The following is a 25,779-nucleotide window of genomic DNA, read 5'->3' as shown; positions in this document are numbered from 1 at the left end:
CTTTCTTTACCCATTAAAAAACCCCTGTCTTTTTAAACATCTTGTAATTTTACACAGCGTTTCACTAATACTACATAAACTAACATTATTGGGTTTATTTGTTATTTTAGTCATGGTTAGTGTATTGAACAAAGGAAGACATCACCACAAAAATTAAACGGAAAGCAGATCAAAAGTTCTTCTCCGAACTGGTGTCTGATTGATTATTTCAAGCTGTTCTTATACTAAATCAATATGAATAAAATACGTTTACATGAAATGGAAAAATCTGGAAATAAATTTGCATATCACCAGCAGTAATTAAAAAGGAAATTATGAGTAAGCGTAAGGTGATGGCATAACACATTAAACTGCATGTAAATTTAGTTGGAGGAAGTTGCACAGGCAAACAGACTATACAGATTTTTTTGCAAAAGAATTCTTCTGTTGTTTTCTATTGTCCTTTGAACTTCAGTAGTCTACTTCCCCCCAGCCTATTTTTCTACATTTCCAAACAATTTCCTAGACTTAATATTATATTTAAAAACAAGTAAATAAAACCAGGAATAAGCCTATTTTATTTTCTCTTTTACCTACATTCCTTTTTGTTCCTCAGTCCCCAAGATTTTCCACTGTCACGTGCTACAACACTCTACACAATTAAAAACTGAGAGGTAAGAAAAACAGTTATTATCTTAAATACTGAGTTTTTAATTTTACTTTTATAAAAATGGTGAAGTAGTAAGAAATGTGAAGTAGCCGTTCAGATGCAATTTTCTCTTTAATTCCACTGAAAACACAGGAAGCAATGAAACACTATCATATCTGGCACGGTGCATTACCTAACCTCTGCTTTTTTGTTCTGAATAGGAAGGGTTTTGTTGTTTCGTTTGGGGTTTTTTTGGTTGGGATTTTTTTTTTTTTTTTTTTTTTTTTAAATCATGAAGCAAGAAGCCCCATAGGATAGGTCTGGATGCAATGAAAGCATTAACCTGCAAATCCAGTTATTCAGGTTTGTCCAATAAGAAAAATATTAGGCAGTAGCTATTCTAAGCAACATCTTCTGGTCTAGAAATAAGAACCAATAAAATGTATAGAAATCCAGCTATTTGGGAGAAAGGGCATAGGAAGTTGAAGAAAGATAATCAACTGCAGTTCTGTAAAACAAATTCAATCCTTATAGAAATTCTGAAAGTAAATCCATTATTTGGGAATATGTATTTGCCATAATAAATACTGGATATTATTTCTTATAATGTAAGGTTGAAACACTTCAAATTCCTCTGAAAACCTCACAGCTGTACTATATAAAACAACTCTTAGTAAAAACACCTTTAGAAGGTGAATTCACATCTATATTTAGAAGGTGAATTCACATCTATGAATGTGAACATTGTAAAACATATGTTGGGGTTTTTTTAAATTTCTGCTTTTTACATACCAGCTAAAATGTCATCATATTTTAACCTCTTTCTAAATTACAAACCTCTAGTTTTCCTAAATCTTTCAAACTCTCCTAATTCTCCAGCTGTGGCAGAAGTAATTATTTTACCACATAAACACCTCTGGAATGCACAAAATTAGTCAGCAATCCACAAATGTTACTCAAATGCTTTTAACTAGATATCAGATTCAAACTAGATCACACTGCTAAATCAGTTTTTTAAAATCTTAAAATTCCAGAGTTTATATGAGTTGATACTCTAAATCATGACATCACACAAATTCAGAATGTTGTTCCAACTAGCACCTAACTCACATTTAAACTAACAGAACTCATATACTTGATAATTAGCACCAGCTAAGCAGTTTGGCCTAAAGACTGCTCAGATGAACCTAACTACCTTTTTAAGATATTTTTCTGGATTTGGATTTTTATATGACACATTTTAATATATTTTAAATACAATCATATAAAACCATCTTGTTTCATTGAATATATCCAAAATATATCTCTGTCACCAGCCTAATACCCTTTGCACTGAGAGTTCTAGTGTTAAATGATGTGGTGAAAAAAAAATTCTGAAATGAACAGATAAACTGGAGGATGCTACCAACACAGCCAGACCTAAGAGGTCTGACAACATATAAAAGAAAAACTATATACATGTATAAAAAAAAAGCTTTCTTCAGAATTCAGTTTTTAAAATTCCTGTGATAAAAGAAAACACTATGGATCAATATCTGAATCTACTGAAACAGCAGAACCCAGTGAAACATCCCAAGTCAAGTCTGCAACATCTGTTTCCATTTTATAATTTTCTTCTTCTGCAGTGTGTAGACCCTAGAGATGCCCCTTTTATCAGTAACTAAAGTAGTAAGTTTTACACTCTTAGAACAGCTTTCACCTGTACAGAAGAAAATGGTACCATTTTAATGGAATAGAACAGGTTACAAATAATTAATTTGGGCTTTCTAGTAAATTAACTGGCCCTTATCACAGTGATTTCAACCACAATTCTAAAAAGCAGACACAGAAACTGAAGATTGATGTTTATCTAGTATAGATCTACACCTTTACTCAACAAACAGTGTTTTGATTTTCAACTCAGTTAGCCAGGTCAAAACATTTAAACTCAAATGTAATAATTCAGAATTACATCTATTACTATTTTGTGAAACAATTTCTGTCTCATCCCAAATCACCTGCTTGCCCACATATTTCTACCTTTCACACATAACAGATCTTGAAAACATGAAATACTGACAGATTGGTAGGACATAAAATAAACTTTTATGGCAGTTACTCAGTTTTATTCACTATGCCTTTTTTACAGTATCTTCAGAAAACACTTCCAAACTTTTCTAAACAACATTAGAATTCTAATGATTTAAAATAACCTATTTTACTGTGCATCTTACAAAACAAGGTATTTCTATATGGACTTTTATATCAAAATGTGTCCCAAAAAATGAGAACTGCTGCATAGTTTCTGATAGCTAAATCAAAAGAAGATGACAGAGCAAATACTAAATTCAGAAAAGCCTGACTATAAATAGCAATTACTCTCCAGTGGTATCTGATACAACATGCTCCAAAGATAGACACTGCGAAATCCAAATGGTAGGCAGTTAGAGAATAACATCCTTTGGGGAAGTCTCTTTCCAACTTCATTAATCCAAGTGTGACTGACCATTTTCCTTCCATAATATACATCTAGGGACTTCTATGAAGTTCTGGTACAAATCAATTTATAAAAGAAGTTGAGATTTACAATCCATTTAAAGTGGGTATTAAATACCTTCTTTCCTTGATGACTCATTCAATATTTCTTTGTTTTCTCCTATGTTTCAAACTACTAGACTTCAAAGTCACTCATTCTAATCAGCTTTGCCATGGGTTTTGTACTACAACTTTTCAAAAGTACCTTCATTTTGCAAAGAGGTTTGCCACTTTGAGAAACAGAATCTCCCTAAATTTAGACTAGTTTATTATGAAAAGAAAACCATGACAACTGTTTGTACTCTTGCTTTATTATTACATCCGGCCTGGTCACTATTGGAAATTCAATCTATTATTGTTGCTAGGAGCCTGTTGCTATGCAACCTAAAAGGGTTATGCAGCGCTTTCAGGCTGAGAACCGTTGAAAACACTGCAGGCCTCCTCCTATGGCTCTAACCCGATTATTTAAATAGATTAGCACTCTCCCTAGTCAACCCCCAACTTCAGGCATGTCCTTAAAAAAAGTTACAGTGACAGATTTTAACAATGTAAACAAACAAAAGCAGAAAAATTACACAAAAGCAATATCTGATCTCTACTGCATGCTACAGCAAATTAAACAGCAATATTTCCTCTAATTAATCATTTAAGTTAGGTAAGTTAAAATCCATAAACTTCAAAACCCTTCCAAGTTTAACTTTCAACAACTAGCTGAATGGAGTTGCACAACATGCTATGCACAGGTATTTTATAATAAAATTCAACCGAGCAATACCTTAAGTTTCATACTCTGTATCACAGAGTGGGACTTTAAAAATTACTTCAAAATAATACTTAGTATTTATCTTCTATATCAAAAGACGTCCAACAGTCCTGTAAATTGGTTTTAAGACTTTACAGTCAAGCTGAATTCTGCCTTTGTGTATCTTTGTCAATCTTTACAGATTACTCAAGCTAAATCAGACATCTGTGTACATCTCTGCAGATGCATTTCTTTTGGCAATATTTTTGCAAATCTGCTGGAGAATGGCTAAAGAACTGACAAGCAGAAGAGCTAAGTATTATTACTTTTCTCCACTCTTTCTAATAACCTCAAGCTGTTCCAGCCTGCACCAAGCAACAGTTGTTCTACAGCACCAGAATTCAACAGTTTGGTCCTTTAAATGGATCCATACTACCAACATGCTAGCACAGTTTGTTTTTGCTGACTCAACAGGATGCTGGGAGTGTAACATGAGTTGTAACTGCCTCTTTTTCAATGGTGGTATAGACTTCTGCTTACACTCTCAAACTAATTGTCCTTCTAGTATCTGTTTTTCTGAAATTTCTATCCCTCTTTTGAATAAGATGGACAGCCACATCAGGAAAAAAACTTGTTTCCTTGAGAGTACAAAGCTAAGAAACATACACACTGTCACAAAAGTTATTGGAAATGCTAATATTAATTGACTATACAACAGCCTTAACAGTCAGCACCACAAAATGAATTCGAGAAGTCCGATGAGGAAATGCTAGGATTTGTCCTTCCTGAAATGCTTCATACTACTTAGTGGTTGAGGTTTTCTAGAGGAACCTTGAAAACAGTAGCAAATATGAAGACTGTTCTGAAGACAAAAATCTCAGAGGGTTAGGGGTAAAACAGCATAATCATAAGCAAACATAATCAGAATGCATTCATGAATACAAACTCTTGTAACCAGAACATTACTTCTCTAGCAATTGTAAGCTTGTAGAATATTTTTCTAAAGTAAAGACAAACTTCTATGTTAGGATAAGACCCAAAACACAAACAAATTGTCTTATCCCCTATACTTGGGGGATTCAGCCTAGTAAAGTTGATAGTGACTACTCTACTAGAGTCCACAACCAAATACCAAAATCAAACACATTCCATCAATTTCTATAGCCAAACCCATAAATCTAAAGACTTACTGGGTATGATCACCATTACTAGTTTACTTTTCATAATTTTATAATGAAACACTCACTGTAATGTTAAGTTATCCTAGTGGTTATGACCTCAAAGATGACAGGCAACTTTGAAAACATAGAGGGGTTGCTAGAAGAATCTAAGCATGTTATGGTGTAAAACTACCTGCTGGTTTGTAATTATAAACTAGATACTGATATCCCAACTAAGTTTTACAGTCAACACGTTAAGCACTTCTGTGTTGCCCAAAGATTTATTACAGACAGGAAGGACTTCGATAAAGAGAGCAGAGATCCAAAGTTATGTCCACCTACCATGTTTTCTTTAAATGACCTTTCATAAGTATGATACTTCCTTCAATGTCACTGAAGCAAATGAAGCTCACAAACATCAAGGGTGAGAATATTAAATATATTATTAAATCTGGTGAGATAACCTGGTTGTCTTCACTGGCAGCTCAGTAAAAGAAATTTGACCAGAATCTGACCATAACGAGTTTAAGGTCTAGTCTTCCTTCATTCCTTATTACAGAAGATATCTCACCTGTAGGACTGGCCATTCAAGAAACCTGTGCAAGTTGAATGTTCCCTCGTCATGTAGCAAATTAGGTCTAGGAGACAGTTCCACATTACCAAGCTGAATCAAGAAGTTAATGTTGTTTCCTGTAACTCTGGAGCCCCTATTCTTAGGATATAACTCACTACCACCACAATTATACCACAGAAACTGCACACAGAACTGCTCCCCTATGTTTCCTGTTCAGAAGAAAAAAAAAAAAAAAAATTGAATGACATGTTATTGATAAGCTGCGGCTACTGCTACAAAAAAAAACCCAAAACAGCCATTTAAGGTGCTTGGAAAGGTTGTTTCAGCCTTCAGAGATAGTGTATGGGGGTAGGGATCCTGCAGAAATTCTTTTCCAGTAGTTTTTTCTAGATATCAAATCACTTAATGTAGATGGACTACATTTGGTTCTACATACTGTCTATAAACATAAACAAGAGATATATAAATGTACGCTGTAACTCCGCATACTATATGTGCAAATAAACATACACATATCTATACATACAGAACAGCTGCTTCATGTGTATAATACACATACACCCAGTCATCCAAGTTAAGTGGCACATATGTTGTTACCCATACTTCATGTTTTTGAACTTTATCCATTTTACTATTGTTTTCATTTCATTGTATCTTTAAAAAAAAAAAAAAATACATAAGCAGCTTCAGAAGATTAAAGTTCTTAGCAATGCTGAGAACAAAGTACAAGGAAAAAAATTGAGTGTATGTATTTAAATACATATGTATTTTATAATACTTAAAACCCAGCTACTTCACACTAAGTTTTAGCAAACGTACAAATTCCTATAGTAATTTAGCCATGAAACTTCATTACCAGAAACTGGCAATGCAAGGCTTTTAGCTGTGACTCAACTAAACTGCTAAATTTCTCTGGAGATACAGTTTAACAATGCACAAATTGCTTACATAATCATTTTCCACATACAGACTACTGACACCGTACCCTCAGATCAGTAAACACACTACTAGGTAAACCTATGGCCTTCTCTCAAACTGCTTCCCTACAAATTTATTGAGGTGTTTAGCCCTAAAGTCAATGATGAAGACATTGTTGCTCCTGTATCCCCAACACTCCCACAGCTAATACAGAAGCAGCATGAAGAGAAGTTAAAGACAAAGAACAAAGGCAAGATGAGTAATTGTAAAATGCCAAGCACATAAGAGAGTGATCAGGGGAAGAGATGTAAAGCTTTTGTAGAGGAACAGCCATTAGCTGAGACGCAAGTGAAAGCTAGTAGTGAAAAGCAGAGAAGATAGTTGGAATTAATGCATATAAATCAATGATCCTCAGCTTTCTGAAAGTCTCACCTTTACTGCTTTAAAGTTAAAAAGAAGCAAAAATGCTTCTAAAGACACTGTTCATGTATCCTCAGAATGACTGTAAAATTGGTGTACTGTACCCAGGAAAAAAAGCAAACACATTGAAAGCACAGTTTGATTATCCCTAGTATAGCTTATACAATGACCATACAGAGAGGTCAGAAGTGAACAAAATTTACCGTAATAAAACTATATTTCACTTAAAAATAAACAAGACCACATACGTTTCAGTAAACTGTTTATAATGCTCACTGGAGTGTAATACATTCTTATTATTTTCATTTATCAAAAAAACATTATTATGTTCAACCACACCACTTACCATTTGCAATAGGTATTAAATTTTCAGGAGTAAAAAAAATTTTCAGAGATAAGAACTTCGTATTTGGAAATAACAGACTTGGGAGGACACAAAACCAAGTGCTACAGGAACGGTGACTACAGTGAAGTAAAAACTATGCCCTTTTCACCTTGTACATACATGAAGCTGGCAAAATAATGTACCTGTAACTAAAAATTTTGGCAAAATTTAAATTACAAAGGTTTTTCAATATTATAATCAACTATATGAAAGGAGATGGTATTATTATTCACATCTCCAAACATAAAAGGATGGCCTTAAGTAAGACTTGTATACTCTATAAATGCTCAATAACAAAGAAAGCTAATTTTGATTTGTTATAGTTCCACTGAAAAGTTAAATTTGTCACTCCAGTAATGAAAGTCAGAGTCTAAATTATCAGCATAATGTTATCAAAATAATATACTCTGATGTGAAATGAAAATGATTGTAAATCATTAAAAAAAATATCTCTGTGTATGGAAAATGCACTCAAATATGAAAACACAGGTTAGAATTTATCACATATAAAAGATAATGAATATGTGTATGACTATATGAATATAAAGGATTAGGAAAATCTGGAACAACTCTTAAAGAAACCTGGATCTCTAAACACACACAACTTCTCACCCCATTAGAAAAGAGTTCCAAACAAACAGAATTACCCAATCTGAACATTTCAAATCCTAAAGCTCCATTTTTCCTGAAGTAAGCAATATCTTAAAAGCTGTTCAGTATGGTTAGACTTAAATATTTAAAAACTACTGTGGATGAACTGCCAAAACTTTGACCAAGAAACAACTATGTGAGGAAAAAAAGTGCAGAAAAGTATGGATGTAAAGAGTATAATAAACAATAATACCTTGGGATTAGTCACACATTTTTCAAAAGTTAGCTTGGCTTTGTCATTCCACAATGGTGGCAGGTATCATTAGGCTCTGCAGAAAATCTTCATAGGTGTCAAGTGAGCACATTTCTGTAAATTCAAAGTGACTTAAAAAAAAAACCAAAACCAAAACACAGCAACTAAACAAAATAAACAAAAAAAACAACAAACGACCCAAACAACTGAAGATCTTATTTTCAGATATCCTCAGAGCTTCCCACTCCTCAATATTATTTTTGTCCCAAAGTCTGCATATTTACCTATTGTCAGGTTGCTGGTAAAAGAAATAGACTCCGAACTTCTCAATACTTCCCTATTATATAAAATTGGCTAAAAGAATGTTCCTCAGAATCTATTTTTTAAGTGTCAATTTTGTGTACATTGACATGAAGTAGGCTAAAGCACCCTGAGAGAAAGCTACAGATCAGCAAACAAGAAAGCAAAGTGGCTGCTGGCAAAGAAAGAATCATGCATTCCCTGGAAGCAGAGATCAGTAACTGTAGGCTATCCCTATATCCCAGCCAGATATATGTAATCAACATGTGATGCTTAGCAGCCTTGTCACACCCCACTATCTCAGGTAAACTGTTAAATATTAAACCACATGCAAGCCAGGCATCCAACAAGGAATAGGAAAAAAAAAAGTGGCTACTGAACTGCAGAGCTTAATAACTAAAAATATGTACCAAAAAAATACTGAAAATATAATTGTAATTACAAAATAAACAGATATCACTGCCATCAATGATAATATATTAAGGCAGCAAAAAAGGACTAAATCATAAACTTCAGAGGAAGAAAAAATTACTGACATAAGATTTAAAGAATGGTATATACTTTAATTTCCTGTCTAGGAAAAAAGAAGAAAGAAAATAAAATGAACAATTAATCTTTAAGTAAATGTACAAAGAAAGCTTTTAAACAAGTATTTACAGACAAATTACAAAATTGGGTATACATTTAGAAAAAGCTACCTTATTTTAAAATACTGCTTTAGTTCCTGAAGATATCCTTCAAACTGCCGCATCATCTGAATTTTCATCTGAATTTTAAGTATCTCTTTAAAAATCTACTGCTTTGTTCTGTATCCATACATTTAGAATACGGTAATTGTAAAACTAAATTATAATTTTTCCTAATACTGTATTAAAGTTAGCTCAAAAGGAAATCAAACAATTTCATTCTGATTTGGTAAAAGAATATGAAAAAAACAGAGACAGATGGTAACCGATGATATCCACGTCCTTTGCCATCTGAGTATAGTTGTATGAGGCGACTAATATTTCACCATGTTTATCATGTTCTTTCTTTTATTTTAAGAAATATATATTCAAGTTAAGAGCAAATCCAGCAACAGCAATTCTACAGGAAATACACAAAAAAATTTGTTGTGTTGGAATCAACAACAAGGAAATACTCTCACTTTAAGAATATTATTTTACCAAACATGCTTGAAATTCAGTATCACACAGGACAACAACATTTAAGATACTCATTTTAAAATGTTAGCTTTCATAAGCACATATTTATTCACAAGACACTGTTATTGCCATAAATGTTTCAAAAAGAAGCTTGATTTTGGTGTCTCATGAAATGATGAAATATTTTAAAGGTAAAAATATACACAAAACTCATGTACACAGAAATAAACCAAAAATCTCCATAAGCCAAACATGTCAAAAAACTCCCACATGGCTTTTTGTCAACCTTACAGTAAAAGACACTCAGTTCCAAACTGCATTCTGTTCTGCTTTTCCAACCTCACAGTAGTCAGCACCTTAAAAGATAGTGATTTGGACAAGTCTCAGCTTCTATTTCCTGGATAGATATCAGTATTTTTATTTTTGTTTCATGTGGGACTGAAAACCAACCACTTCAATGTTTGTTTTTAGATTACAGGCATATATTTATAAACAATATTCTAAAATGATTAAATCCTCCTTACTTATCACTGCACTTCTCTCAGAAAAACGGATCTCTAAGCTCTTAGCCAAGATTGACTCTAGAAAGCATATGAAAACATGAGATTGTGGAAAACACATGCATAATGGTTCTTATAGCTAGGATTAACTAGCATGCCTTTTTTCCCCTCAAAAGAAGAACCACTGAGGAAAAAAAACAGGAAGTACAGCATAAAACCTAAATGAAGTAATGAATACTGAACAACACACTGGCACACAGAAAAATAAATAAACAAATAAGCAAACAGGGGGAAAACCCATTAATTATAAAAAATAAAATAATATTATTAATCAAGCTAGTACTGTACAATAACAAATAGTGTTTACAGTAGTTGTACTTACCATACAAATAGAATACTGAGAATTGCACAACTGGTTCCAAAGCATCCATGTATGTTTGTTTTCTGGCTTCTGAGTTTACAGAACATTCATAAAAGAAATTTTCATATTATCTGACAAAAAGCTTGATGCTCAGGTAATGTAATTACTACTGCTTTCAAAAGATGGTATAATGGAAGGTAATGTTAACTGATTTTTACATTTGTTTAGTAAGATTTGATTCATTAGGCTTCATCCCACTGTACATGTAACAGAACACAATTCAAGTATAAATAACATCCAATGACAATGTTTAAAGGTATATGTCATGAACAGCAGAAACTGAATTTGACTTCTAAGTCTTTATTTTAAGACATAACACTATGTAACATATCATTTCACTGTTTTTCATAATTACCAAATAACATTATCAAATAGATACCATTAGCTATCTCATTTATAATATGGGAACATAAAAATCTACACTATGACACACAACATCAACACTGAATACTACTTAGGTAATTTTTGAGATATGCTAAAGATTATTTAATTTTTTTATTGAAGCTCTTTGTTTAGCTCAGCAATATTTGTATCACTTTGATTTTCTTGGTATCCATTTTAATCACTGACTTGTAAAAGCCCAACATGTAACACTTGATAGGAATGTTCTTAAAGACAAGCACAGTAGAACAGAAGTACTTGAAAAAAGTACTATATTATGGTGTTCAATGTTTTAGGACATTTCAAGTTTTACTGTGCATTCAGTTATTTAGTTCAACCAGAAAAAATATTCTTCCCAGGAAAAAATGCACTGCAAACACTTAATGGAAAAAATCTCATGTCCCTCTTCCACTGAAATTCTTGAGTTTGAGGGAGGTAAGCTTAACAAGTTATGCCTAAAATAAAAATGCAGGTTCTGAATAGTGTATTTGCTTGTTTATGCCTTAATCACCAAAGTCGATTCAGCTAACAATGAACCACCTGCATTTAAATAAAGGGATCACTTTCTAATACGGCCTTGATTAATAAGGCTGTATCACAATTAGTAATATGTACATATGTCTTTGTTTATCCCTCAAGCGGTGTTGAACAAAAATAAGAGATACATTAATTCTGCTATGGACTTCAGCATCTGAATGCCCCACAATGATCAAACCCCAGCCAAAACAAACAAAACACTAAACAGAACCACTTCAATCAACAGAAACATTGATTCTGAAATGATTTTTCTGATTTCACCAGTAATAGTTACTGCTATACGCACTTCCTTAGACTACTGCCCTTCATCATTGCTATTCATTTTGTACTTGCAGCTAAATGATAAAGTAAACTTTTTTTTTTTTCTCTCAAAACAAACACCTCTTTGCAGACATTCCAATGATCACCCTTGCTTCCCAAATTGTTTTTTGGACACAATCCAGTTCTTCTCAAAATTAACAGAAATACAGACAAGTTATAGGAAAATATTTAAAATATCCTCATCACAGAAAAAATAAATCACAACCCTCTTCAGATTCCTGGCCATTATATTTGTTGAATAACACTTATAAATCATCAGGCAGTTAGCCAAATATAAAAATGTTTCACCAACACCCCTGAACTGGTCTCAACAAAGCAAGGAAATTATCCAAATTATTTTAAAATTTTAAATAATTGTCAATAAAAATTTTAAGTTTGATGGTTTTTCACTTTTTCTTTATTTTCCTTTTTCACTGCAACAAAAGAATTAAGAGCTATAAGTTAAGACCCTAATAAATACACACAAACAAAAGTCTGCAGGAATCAACAACTGGGGTTTCATTTTTGCCAGGTGTTTAACTAAGGTCTTTCCTTCTTGTTTTTTAAATCCTTCTGTTCATAGCTACCTTCTCCTGAAGAGAACTAACAATTTTTTTTTCTTTTATTGAAGATTTCTCTACTGATAATATTTTTGCCTCTGTACGGCTCCAGTGAAAATTCTCAAGGTTTCATTGCAAAATATTTTATAAATAAATTCATGGAATCTAGTCTGTGCCCAGTCCTAAATTTGGGAAATCCAGAGAATAAAGTGTTGGACCAGAATAACATTAACTGTAGTAATGCAATAAAAGAAAAAGTAACACGAGAGTTTTGTGTTGTTAGGAGATTGTCTCTTGGGCACCCTCCATCTTTGTGATATATCTCAAGACAACGTTTGTTATTTTAGCTCTAGACACTATCCCTCTTTCACCTCCAGAAGTGAAGATTAAATTGCAGTCCAAAGAAATGGAACTGACTAACAAGAAAAAGAACACAAACTGTACCACAGTCTAGGAATTTCCACTGTAGAGTAAGAATCATAAGAAAAGCCAGGTATAATTCAGGCTGCCAAGGTTTTCGGGAGCTCTCAAGTCCAACTTCCTACCAAAAGCAGGCTCAGACTTCACATCAGACCAGCTTCTCACAGCTTTATTCAGTCAGACTTGAAAATCTCAAAGGACAGATATGTCAAAACCTTGCTTCACCCCAGAAGCATTGCTGGTCTGTCCTCATGGGGAAAAATATTTTCTTTATATCCAGTCTAAACCTCTCATTTCAACTGATGAACACTGTCTCTCATCCTTTCCCCATGCACTGCTGTGAAAAGCCCTGGCTCCACCTTCTTGATGACCTCCTTGTAGGTATTAGGGAAGGCTGCTGTTAGGACCCCTGAAATTATCCTCTTCTCCAGCCTGAACAACACCAGGTCCCTCAGCATCTCCTCATAGACATGTGTGCTCCCACGCCTGGCTGTCTTGGTGGCCCTTTGCTGAACTTACTCCAGTTTACCAACACCTTTCCCCTAACAGTAGGAGCGTGAGCACAAAACTAGACATGGATGTAGATGTTGCCTAATGCATGCAGATGGATGGGATAACCATTTCCCTCGATTTCCTGCCTATACTCTACTTCATACAGCCCAAAAGAGACTGTTGATCTTCCTACTGCCAAGGTACACTGCTGGTAACTGGCTCATGTTCAGCTCACTGACAACCAGAGACCCCAGAGCCTCCACTACAGCACTGCTTCTCAGACACTGTCCCCAGCCCATAGTCTACAGGCTATTGGGTGAGGGTCTGTGAAGACCCAGACAGTTGCACAGGATTGGTATTGCTCTCCCTTTTGGTTAGTATATTACTGTAGAAGTAGGTTAAAAGAGAGTCCTTTTTTTCAGTGACCACTTTTGTACTAGATTTTCCTAAGTAACAAAAATACCACCTTCATAACAGATAATCTATGTTTGTTGTAAGAAAACATGCACTTGCTAACACCCTGTGAAGGACAGTTAACAGACTATTTGAGAGAATACACTTAATAAAGAAAAGGAATGCTAACAGTCAGTGATGCAAAAACCACCAGTTTTATTCATTGCCATAGCGCAAGTAACTCCATTTGACAAGGTTGGACCACCTAGATTGAAGTGATGTCCTGCTAGATGATTCTTATTCCTATGAAATTATCTGCCACATTTCTTTAACTCATCAAGGGGAAGAAAAATCAACAAAAAAAACCCCAGACAACATACAGCAAGGACACCACACCACACTATGTGCCCTAAGCATCTTCTATTCCTCTGTCTTTGTGGCAAATTTAACCATTTCCATACTAGCAGATTAAATGCTGTAACTAGAGTATGTAAAAAGCTTTTGAATCAGTACATGAAAGGCATAAGTACTTCATGTAGAATAAATACATTTTAAAAAACAAAATATATTAACCAATGAGAGCAGATCATTGGGAGTTCAGAAGCATAGCCATAAAACAAAGTTACACTTGTGACCAGGCAGCTTGGTTTATGGAGATGACACAGTTACTTTTATTAGGATTTAACATATCAATCAACATCTCAATCCCACTATTAACACCCAATTACACCTTCAAGCCATTTTTAATGGTCAAACCCTGCTGTGCTTTCTATACAACAGACTGAAACAAATATTTTAGCATTTCTGATGAAAACTTCCCACACAAAGTCTTCCTTTATTATAGATGACCAAAACATAACTTCCAGTTTTCTATCTGCCAGATACATCTGTTTTCTGCCTTGGACATTATATCTTTTCTCATATTATAAAATGTGGGAATATTATACTTTACTGAAAACATTGGTTATTTTCAGTATAGGAAAAAAAAAATTAACTGCTGGCTCCAGTTTAAGCTTGTTTCAGAAGGTTACAGTTAGTCAGCCTGTTGGTGTTGAGTTCTCAAGAAATTCAACTGTGTCTGAAGATCCATTTCTGGATCACCATATGCAGCCAAAACCACAACTATACTGGAACAAGAACTTTTCAGTATCCCAAACCAATGACTATGCTGACAACACAAGCCATTAAGAGCTGCTGAGATTTACAGCACTGAGCTGTTCTGAGTCCCAAACATATAACCTAGTATGTCATCCTGAAATCAAGCATTAGGAACCCTTAAAAAGCAGTCTTCTACATGTGAAGTAATCCTAAAACTCCCCTTCATCTCAGCTGCCTGAAATATGCCTGTAATACACAACTTGCAACTCAAGGCCACATGAAGAATATATCTTCATTAGGGCATGAAAGTTGGTCACTGCAGTGAAATCATGATCCTGTGTCTAGCTCCTCCATCAAGAAATGTCAGTTTCTTCAGAATTCAGTCGGGAGAAATATATATTAAAGGACAAGCAGTGAAGAGACTGAACACCTTCAAGCCCCATTAAGGATAGGAAACTTTACTTAGTGTCTTTTATTAGGATCATGGCAGGTAATTTTAGTATCTGAAGTTTAAATCTTAGTAAGACCTGCCTCCCCAGACTATTGATATAAGATGATCATTGAAATCTGAATATCCTAGACCACAAAAGTTCATAAGGTTGTATTGTGACTACTGGCCATCTGGATGACCTGAAACAGCAGCATTAAAAAACCCCACACCAAACAGTTGCAACTGAACCAGCATAAAACGCAGCGTTTAAAATACTAGGAGCAGTTCTGTTCCATAAGCCAGAATCACTACTTGCATGGTAAATTCTGCTATTGCTTTGTAGGTCAAACTTTAATTCTCAGTCCATTGCAAACAAACCTTTCCTTAGTTTGACATAAGTTTGCTAGTGAAGTCTGTTTCAGTAACAAAACCCAATTCTGTGAACCAGTGATTCGCAGAAAAAAAGACTCTACAACTCGAATAGAGTTATACAGCAGGTATGTTTACTCTAGCGCCAGGGTGCAAGGGGATCTCTCCACAAAGCTTGCACACCCACCGCACATTTTACCAAAAACTTAGAGAGTGTGGATATCCATATTCATTGGATTACATAACACAAACATACATATGCATGAGTAAGGCTGGGTTAGTTCTAGAGGCTGATGTCAACAGTTTATGTCATCTTTGCACCTGCGCATTTTCTCCTGGTGGGCGTCTTCGGGGGTCTTTGGGAGGAAGGCTCGTAGTCTTTCTCACTTTGGTTTTTTCCCTGGAGCATGCGCAGATTCTCTTGGCCAATTTCTTGAATAACAAGAGTGTTTTTCAGACAGTTTACTTTCTATTTTATCTAAGAGAACCAATAGAACCTCTACCATTCATATATGGCTATCTTTACTCATCAGCAAAATTCCAACTAGTTAGAGCCACCTGTTCCTCAAGGACAAAAGTATAATATTTCGCTGAACATTGTAATCCTTGGTAGATTTTTCACAGTGAACTGCTTTGTTTTGATGAACACAGTAGTCCTTGGTAAAATTCCACAGAACAGTCTGGGCAAGCAGGATTCTTAGCAATATTTTAAAAAATACTATAACTTGCTATAAATAAGTACATAAGTTGCTAAGCAGTTATAATAAGTAAATAAATCTCAAAACAAGTAATCATTTCTCTTTATCACCAGCATGAGGTCTGGAAACTGTAAGCTTCTTTCATCTCCACATAACTACAAACCAGTGCACCAAAACCTCTACAAATTTACCTGCCCACTACTGTTCCTTGAAATATCCTGTCAGGACTATGCTTTCAGAGCTTTGCAGAAAAACAGAGCAACTCAGGACAAACTTTAGTCGGAAAGCACCTGGAAAGAGATGATACCATGAAGACTTGTGCTTTCATCTTAGCTTAATCACACTTGTCTCACTTCAAAATCCAGAATCTGAGCACAAAAGGTTTTCTACAAAATAAGGGAATGGAGCCATATTTCTGTGCTACATATCTCCGTTCTAAAGTTAAAACATGTTTTACTCCCTAGAACAACTGTAAGGATGGTATAGCTCACAGAAGAGCTTTCATGCCTTTCAGAAAGTCCAAAGAATAGTCCTCCTTGAGGTTACAGGGAATTGCTATTACTATTACACAGAATCCACTCTGAGGAGTTAAAAACATACAGGATTCTATGTTTCTCTATTTACTAAATCTGATAGAAAACAATAAAATCAATATGGAAGAGTTATTTAATCAACTTTTTTGCAAATTGCAACTCAGTTGAAGTGGTTAACACAGAGTGGACCAAATAAAATAGGAGTGAACTGAATACTAAACAGAAACCAGCATGTTGACAGGACCTAAATTACCACATGCTCAAAAGCTAGCATGTCAATTTCACCTCATGACTAACAGTTAAATTGACAAGCCAGGTACTACGAAGGTAGTTCAACTGCTCCTCACTAGTCAAGGCAAATGTAATTTTTAATACAGCCAGACCTTTCTGCTGAAGTAATCTAAATAGTTTTATAAACAGGTGTAACAGTCTGTAGAGCTAAAGATATTTAGTTAAACATTAACTTTCTATAACTTAACCAACCCTAAAATGCGTATGATCTGCTCATTAAATTATTCCAGACTTTTTAATCAGAAATTTTGAGTGAACTTACTTTAAAAATGGTGATTATAGAACAACTCTTTCCCTAAAAAACACTTTGATAAGAAAAAGCATGGATTTTAATTAAGGCAAGTAGATTGAAGGCAAGGGTCTTTTTCTTTACTGCATCTTTCCAAATTCTCCAAGAGGCCCACAGCAATTAACATTGAATCCCAATAATAAACATACTATGTAAAAATTTAACTGGTAATACAAATTAACAATCCTTTGTGTAAAGCAACACGTCCTTGCTAATGGAAAAATAACAATGTATTTCTCATCAACAAGAATGTGGAGTAAAAAATATTCTTCTTTCGCTGAATCTGTAACTGTCTCTCCTGCTTATGTTAAGCTACGGAACAATAAAGACGTAAGAATACAGCACAGATCTTATGATAAAAAAAAAAACAAACAAAAAACAAAAAACAACAAGTCAGGGCTCTAGATGGAGAATTCTGAAAACTTTCTGCAGCAGTTATAGAGAAGGCGGAATCTTTATATTTATGAGACATTTAACCTAGAACAGAAATCCTGACATTCACTACTCCTTTCAACAGCAAGAGAACTATAATTTTTTTGTTACACCTACCTATAATGAGTAGACTTAGTCCTCTTGAGTAAATACTAGTTACTTTTTGTAGTTTAACCCATCTAAGACTTGCACTGTAAAACTGCACTCTCAGTCATTCGCAGTGCAGAACACTACCAAGAGATAAGAAAGAAAAAGCTCAGGTGACAGTGTCTTTTTATTTAGATGAGGCTACACAGACCAAGAGCAACTTTTGAAAATGCTTTGTGGATAATGTGCAACAGGTTACACTGAAAGACATGAGCTCAGATTCACAATCCTGGTCACCTAATCCACTAACAACTAAACCCTTCAGATAGCCTGTAAACTTTCAATGTTGTTGTCAGATTAAGGAAACTAGATAAGCAAGACTGCTCTCCATTCTCCCCCCTCCTCAGATTTTGGTACTTTGGTGGGGAGAGAAAAATCAGACCAAAGGCACTCCAGAAACGATGTACAATGCATCACCTGAAAACTCAGCAGACACGAACTAGCTCTCTGGAGTGAAAAATGTATTTTAAAATTTTAGCTCCACAGAAGCATAATAACTAGCTATCTAGAACCTTAGTAACTGCATTGTAATAGGATTCTGAACCAGAACTGCTTTCACTTTTTCAATTCTTTGTAAGGGAAGTATAGTAAACAATACAGAAAAACAAGTAATCAGACAGGAAACAGAACACCTAACTGAGTAGAACAAACTGACTCAATGGCACCTGCAAAGTGACATACTGCACCTTTTAACAGATTTCCTTGTTTCTATTTCTACTTTGCAATGCTGCATAATTTAACTACACTGAGTTTAAGTGTTTAGAAAACATCCCTGAGGTGTTATGTAAGAGAAAACACAGTTAGATTAATTATTATGAGGTAATAAAACAGAAAAGAGAAGCCATTTACTTGGCAGCTAAACAGTAAACACAGCTTTGAGTCACTGGAGTGGCAGCATCCAAAGCCCGAACAAAATCTAAAGATAGGGTTCTTTCCTTAAAGACCTTATAAACTTATTTGAAATAAGACTTCAATAAGAAGAAAATGAAAGAACTAAAGAAATTGTTTACTTAGAGAAAGTCTAAAAAGCTGAGATATACTCAATGTACTGGGTCCACGGGTGGACGAAATGACCCTTAAAAATAGTGCTAGATAATTTTTTCCTCTCATTAATGCATGAATAAAAGTCACAAATGTTACAAGTACATCAAATATAGCGATCAATATACAATCTTTGGTGTTCCACAGCATTGTGGATGTCATGTAAGAATTTAAACAATCACATTAGAAGGAATTTACAGAGGAAATCTGAATTACTAAAATGTAAATTTCCAAGCCTCATTAAAATCTGTGTTGTAAAATAGGAAATTCCTTTATTAAATACAACTTACAATATAGTCCACTCACCACCTCTCGATTTTGGGCCACTAAATCTGAAGTTAGGAGACCAAAGACAAAGAACTTACCATGGTGGAACAGGAAAAACAACTAAAGGTAGCGTGCAAAACCAAACCATTTGAGATGTAGTATCCCAGCTCCAGCCTGCACTTTTTCACATGCTTCAAAAGGGAAATTACGTTGAACTAGACACCATTACCCACCCACAAGCATAAAAAAGCATTGCCTTATTAATGTTATAGTATAGATAAAATATAGGTGTTATTAAACTACAGAAGTTACAACAATGAAATTCTAGTCTGTCAGGTTCATCTATCCATAGAGAAGTTTTTGAAATGAAACACAGTGGTACTCACAAATATAGAGGATGCTACTTTTATACTGCGGGGCTATTTTTGTTTTGGGTGGTTTAGGGTTGGTTTTTTTTCCAGGGGTAGGTTTTTTTCTTCTTTCTCAAAACTAATGATTGATGCAGAAGGATACCTATCCTAATCAGCTAAAGCTGATTTCAGAAGTAAACAGGTAAGATTCAACCCGTTTTATCCAGGAAGAGTTCCAGGAAGAAAGAAAAAAAATAATCTATATACAGAAATGCATTTTTAAAAAATGTTACAGCTATGAATAAGTAACATAAATTGTGAATATAGACTTATAAATGAAAAACATAACATACAATAAGTGCCACTAAAATGCACAGGTCTCAGGTAAGTTCATTTAGCTTTTCAGATGAGCTATAGTTTACTTTGGTATGTATAAACCATTCCAGCTACATGATTTACAGACAAAATTTACATATAAATATTTGTTCTCTTTCAATGAACAGAGATTGCTATTTTAAATGTGGTCTATGTATATATATAGACACATACACAGACGTACTTAGGTATGCAACAGCCAATTTCTTCAACAACTTTTAGCATAATATTGCCAAAATAGTAAATATGTTATATATTGCAATGCACAGAAAAAGGTAGAAAAAATTCAGTAAGATTAATTAAAATCCAATATACATAATCAGTGTGTTTCAATTAAAGAATTTTTATTATTTTCTTTCCTTCTTGTATTTCAAATAGCATAGCACCCTCTGGTGCATCTACTAGAAAGAAAAATAACTACTAATACCAGTCGTTGTTATAAAAAAAAGGAACCCTTAGAAACAAAAAATGCCTAAGAAATGTTAGAAATCAAACTTCAATTTCATTCTTTCTTAATAAAATCTTTTATAACTGAGGAAATTACAATTATTGAAAGATAAAATTTAAAAAGAAAACTGTAGGTGTGCTATTATAGAAGGGTACCAGAAAAAAAAGGCAAAACTCTGAAATTAATCCTGTGTTCTTAATAGTATGTCATTTCTATGAAAATATTCTTAAGTGAAATATTCTTTAAGAAAAAAAGCAAAGGTAAGAAACCTAATGAAACAAAATGTTATATAAGCAAGATATCTGCTCTTGGTCTTGAAGGAATGAAAATTATTAGGACCACAGCTAGTCCTACACAGTCATAAACTGCTAAATTCCACACCCAAATAGACACATCTTTAAAAGTCCAATGAGAAAAGAATTAAAAATAACATGATCATACTATATGGAACACTTCAAACTCTGATATGACATGTTAACTATTAAAACACACCTAGTCACTGGGAAAATAATAGCCTACAAAAGTACACTTTGCTAGTCACTAAAGCAAAGATGACCACCTGCTTTAGGCATCTCTTTTGTAAACCTCTGTAAGTCTCAACCCAATGCACAAGAAATGAACGTGACACCTGTTCAAATCAGCCATCTGTCCCTACCATGCCAGATTTAGCCAAATCAGTATATGTACTGCTCCTTAATTTTCAAAAATACAGGTGCACATATCATCTGTGAGAAAAGAGAAGTACTGTTATGATTGACAACCAACTTTACCAGAAATACATAAATAATAAACTTGTGGTTAACAGAAAAACATCCTCTTAAACATTAGCCTATTCATTTTAAAAGCTTCATTAATTTTTCAGCCCTCATTCTTAGTTAAAAAAAAAAAGTAGTTTCATTCATAATTTAAAAACATACTGCTTTTGGTATTCAAATAAATTCATTTGACAGAGAGTTTGATTTTGAAATGGAACTCCAACTACAAGGACACTACAGGACCACTGAAAGCTTTTTTTTTACTCTGCCTGTATTTGTGATGCATTCACAATATGCCATTTCAACTGAAAAAAATTTTTAAAAATTTAAAAAGTCATATCTGATATTTTTAAAAGCTTATTCATGACTTAAGTATTCCACATGACAATATCTGCAGCTGGTAAGCTTTCGAGGACTGCAGGTAAAAATACAAATGTTACGGAATATTTTAAGATGGAAGAAAGCCTTTCATAAGTGGGCAAATAAAGCATGTAAACCAGAAACACTAGAACACTAAAAGGAACTGCAACGATAAAATTATTGCATTTCAGATACTTGCTTACTTTTCAAGTAAGAAGAGAGGAAAACAGTAACAGACTTCCCTCTCAATGTAAAGTTCAGTAAATAAAAATATTTATTTTACAGCAATATTTATTTCTGTAGAGTTTTGTAATTAACAAACTACAGTATCAGGCAGGAACAAGAAATGGGGTAATAAAGTCAAACCTAACCATCAAATAAAGCACCCTGCCTTGAAACTCTTTAACAGCATTGTACCTTTGATTCCCATTTCATTTACCTACATTACATGACTGAAAGCGTTTCTCCACAGTAGCACAATATAGGTTAGCTCACTAACAACACAACATGATCCAGATAGGCTCATTAGGATATGCTCAAACACAATTAGATAGTTATACATTCTAAGTCATGAACACCAATAAATAAATAAAAAAAATAATATCACAGGCCATCTCATTTTCAAACACGGGTTAGTATCACAAACACCAACTCTTTTGATAGCTGCAGGCATTAGGGAATCAGAATGCACAATGCAGATCTCATCTATGATTATTACAGTATTTCAAAGAGAATAAAGAGTCAATACTTCTCTTAGTAAAGTCCATAATATTAAGACGTGATTATGGCTTCATTATTATCTTACGAATTGCAGTCACTGCTTAAAGAAAATGTGGGTAAATAGTACTAAAAAGGTCTTAGATTGTAGACAAATTCATGTACTTTTAATCTGATTTTTAAGAAGCACCTGTAGGTTTCCTCAGAGTTAAAGAAAGTTTGTCTTGTAGCCTACTTTTCTTCGCTACAAGGGGTCTGGATACATGTTCTGCAAAGACAGATTTCAACATCTAGGAAGAATTCCATCCCAAGTAGTACTCTGTCCCACTGTAAGAGGGCTACTGAAGAAAGGCATGGTGCAGAACTGACTCTTCCCTTTTCAACACCAGTACATGCCAGGAATGATTTCACAATCAATGAATTTCACAAACTACCCGATAAAATAATACATTCAGATTTAGATGTGCTATATATTAATAACTGATACAGTACTATAACTCACACTGAAAATTCTTGATGTCTTTAGAACTTATTTGAACCAGGACCTAGAAAACTGGCACTCGGTGGTTTCATCTTGAGTAAAATCATGAAAAGATGACAACATAGAGACCTTTGGTCATTACTCAAAATAATTATTTTCTCCGTTGTTGCTGGCCCATTAAAGACAGATTCAATAAGTCTTAGCTCAAGAAATATTAATATCAACAATGCACTAACTACTTAGCAGGTTTTGTAGTTGATAGCCGCTTGGAAAAATTGTCTGTCACACTCATTGGTAGTTCCAATGTGAGACAAACAAATATGTTGTTATTGAAATTGTAATAAGAAACCCTGCATTTTACGAAGGGTTCTACAGATATAAAAATAGAAAAAGTCTATATACAATTAAAAATGTAGCTTCTAGATTAAAAACAAGAACACCCCTTTTCCTAAATATTTTACTAAATAAATCAGTAAAGAAATAAGTAAGTTTTCACTTACTTAAAAGAAAAAGGCTTGCCACGACAACACATAATTTGACAAGTCAAAGCAGAGAGTGCAACTGGATATGGAGATGTTAAAAGAGAATTTCATTGCCATATTAGATGCCAAAAATTCACTTTATCTGAAAGAATTAAAAAAATAAAGTATGATTTCATACACTGACAATATAGATCTTTAGTAAGCCATCACAAAGAGGATGAAGAAAACAAGCATTTTGTAATGAAAAGGCAAAATATCCTCTTTAGTAACAGTTTCTACTACAGCTCCTTCAGAGGAAAAAAGCTGCCTCTTCCCTCTTTCCCAAATGTATTCTTGAAAACAATAGTAATGACAGAATCACAAGGAATTTTTTTTAAATACTGTTTCTTGTTCTCTCCTTTCTTTGCTGCTCAGCACACAAACTTGTACTCGGAATCTTGAATTTCCTTCGTTGTGGAGAGTTTAAGGAAACTGAAATGGATTCTCTCCACATGAGCATAACTCACCGTGCATAAACTAGATCTACACATGCACTGTTCCATACTACACTAGCAGCATGAAAACATAATTTAAAAAATAATCTCCTGCAGAAGGAGTGCAAGAAAAAAACCCTGCTAGTCTGTGTATTTATGGGTGGGGGTACTGAATAAACAAAAAACCACTCACAATACAAAGAAAATACAGCTTGCATTAAAATAAGCATTATGAATAAAAGAAAAATTATATGGCTACATAGAAAAGTGATTGATATGATCGACAGCACGAGAGCATCATTATAAGATATAGCAAGTTCACAAAAACCTGCAACATTTATCAGTCGCATCAAATGAGAACAAGGCCCCTATAAGTGAAAGGGGAAAACCAGCCCCTGCTCTTGGTGTGCTACAGGATCCGTCCCTGGCTGCATATTTCCTCCCATCCCCATGTTTTTTTTCGGGTTTAAAGTAAGTAACCTCAGACTGTGGCCGGAGCCTCGTTCCCCGATTTCTACATTCCCTCACCCGTGCAAACGAAAGACCAAGTAATATGCGTACCCACCGCATCCAAACAATTATCCTGGAGGTCCCAGAAGCGTGCCTCTGTCCCCATCATCTTCAAGCCTCTCTTCTTCCTCACTTCGCACCACGGCCAGCTGCCCTCCCCGCCCAACAGACACCCCCATCCCAACCGCTCCTCTCAAGAACGCGCTCCCCACCCAACCGCAAAGTACACCCAGGGGCAGAGGGACCGGGGCGGGGGGGGTGGGGGCGCAGCGAAGGGAGGAGAGGGACGAGGAAGAGGGACGGAGAGGGGGAGGCGGCGTGAGAAAGCGGGGGAGCTGAGAGGCAGACCCACATCCCCCTCACTGCACCGCATCCAACCGCGCAGCCCAAGGGAGCAGCCCCAGCCCGGATGCTGCGAGGAGGGGGGAGGCAGCGGCTGGGGGAGGGATAGCGGAGGGAGGGCCGGCGTGCGCCCGACAAGCATATTCACCTGGGCTGAGGCGGGCTGTGGTGGTGTTCCCGCTGTCGTTGCTGCTGGAGGCTGTTGTTGTTGTTGTTGTTGTTGTGGGTGACGATGAGGAAGGGGGTGAGGAGCAGCAGCAGGAGGAGGAGGAGGAGCAGGAGAGGAGCGGTTGTTGTTGATGGGTAACAGTCGCCAGGACTACGGTGACTATGGCGCTTGATTCACAAGGCAACGGTTGCTATAACTCACAAAAGGGAGAGCGAGCGAGGGAGGAGGAGGCGGCGGCCCAGCCGGAGAGGCCCGGAAGAGGCGGGGCCTGCCCTAACGGCCGAGCCGGGGCCGGCAGGGACGGCTCCCTCAGCCAGACCGGGCACCGCCTCGGCTCTTGCGCCGCGTCAGGGCCGCCAGCACGAGCGGGCGTTCGCAGGGGCGGCGGAGCGGCGGCGGCGGCGGCGGGTGGCGGCTCGGGGCCCGCGGCTCGGGGCGTGGCCGCGCCGGTGCTGCCTGGGCCGGGCCCGCGGCCGCCTGACGCCACTTCCGGCTGGCGGGGAGGAGCGGGTCTGGCCGCGGCGCGCTGCCCACCGCGGGGGTCGCCCGACGTCCGCCAGTGGCTGCGGGAGCTGCCGTCAGGCGGGACGGGCAGGAAGTCAGTCCCGGTGGCGGCTGCGCTCCCCCTCCCACGGCCGCCTGTCAGACGCGCCCCACGCCTCCTTCCCTCGGAAAATGGCAGCGAGGAGCCGATGGTGGTGGGGGAGCTGTCCGGCTGCCGCCATTTTAAGGCGGGAGGGTCGGCGGCGGCAGGGCCCGCGGCGTTGTGGCCCTGCCCACCCTGGGCTCCTACAGCGGGGGGGCGCAAGGCCGTGCCGTGGCCGAGCCAAGGCCTTGGGGCGCCCTGTGGCCGCCCCGGGTCTACCTGGCCTTGGCTCGCCCCCGCCCCTTTGCGGGCGGTGGAGGCCACAGCTGTGGTGCTGACGCACAGCTTGAAAACCGGCTGCTCTCCTGGCAGTGTGCGTCTCCGTTCGTTCTAGGTTTGTACTTGGGGGACAGGTGACATGGAGGTGCAGGTGTTTCTCTGTCTGTGTAGGATACCCACACATCTAATGGCCGCTTTGGTGTATGTGTAGTCCCAGTGTATC

At 36.3% G+C, this 25,779-nt stretch overlaps 1 protein-coding gene across 3 annotated transcripts in view; it reads right to left on the bottom strand.

Moving 5' to 3' along the window:
• Positions 1-25,060, bottom strand: part of RFX3 (regulatory factor X3) — a 140,572-nt gene extending 115,512 nt beyond the window's left edge. For all 3 annotated transcript variants that reach the window (XM_074931611.1, XM_074931612.1, XM_074931613.1), the window contains exon 1: positions 24,671-25,060. The gene's annotated coding sequence lies outside the window, so the exon portion shown is untranslated. The remainder of the gene's footprint in view (positions 1-24,670) is intronic.
• Between the last annotated feature and the right edge of the window lie 719 nt (positions 25,061-25,779).

Source organism: Athene noctua, chromosome Z (genome assembly GCF_965140245.1).
Source record: "Athene noctua chromosome Z, bAthNoc1.hap1.1, whole genome shotgun sequence".
NCBI lineage: Eukaryota > Metazoa > Chordata > Aves > Strigiformes > Strigidae > Athene > Athene noctua.
This window is presented reverse-complemented; position numbering and strand designations above follow the sequence as displayed.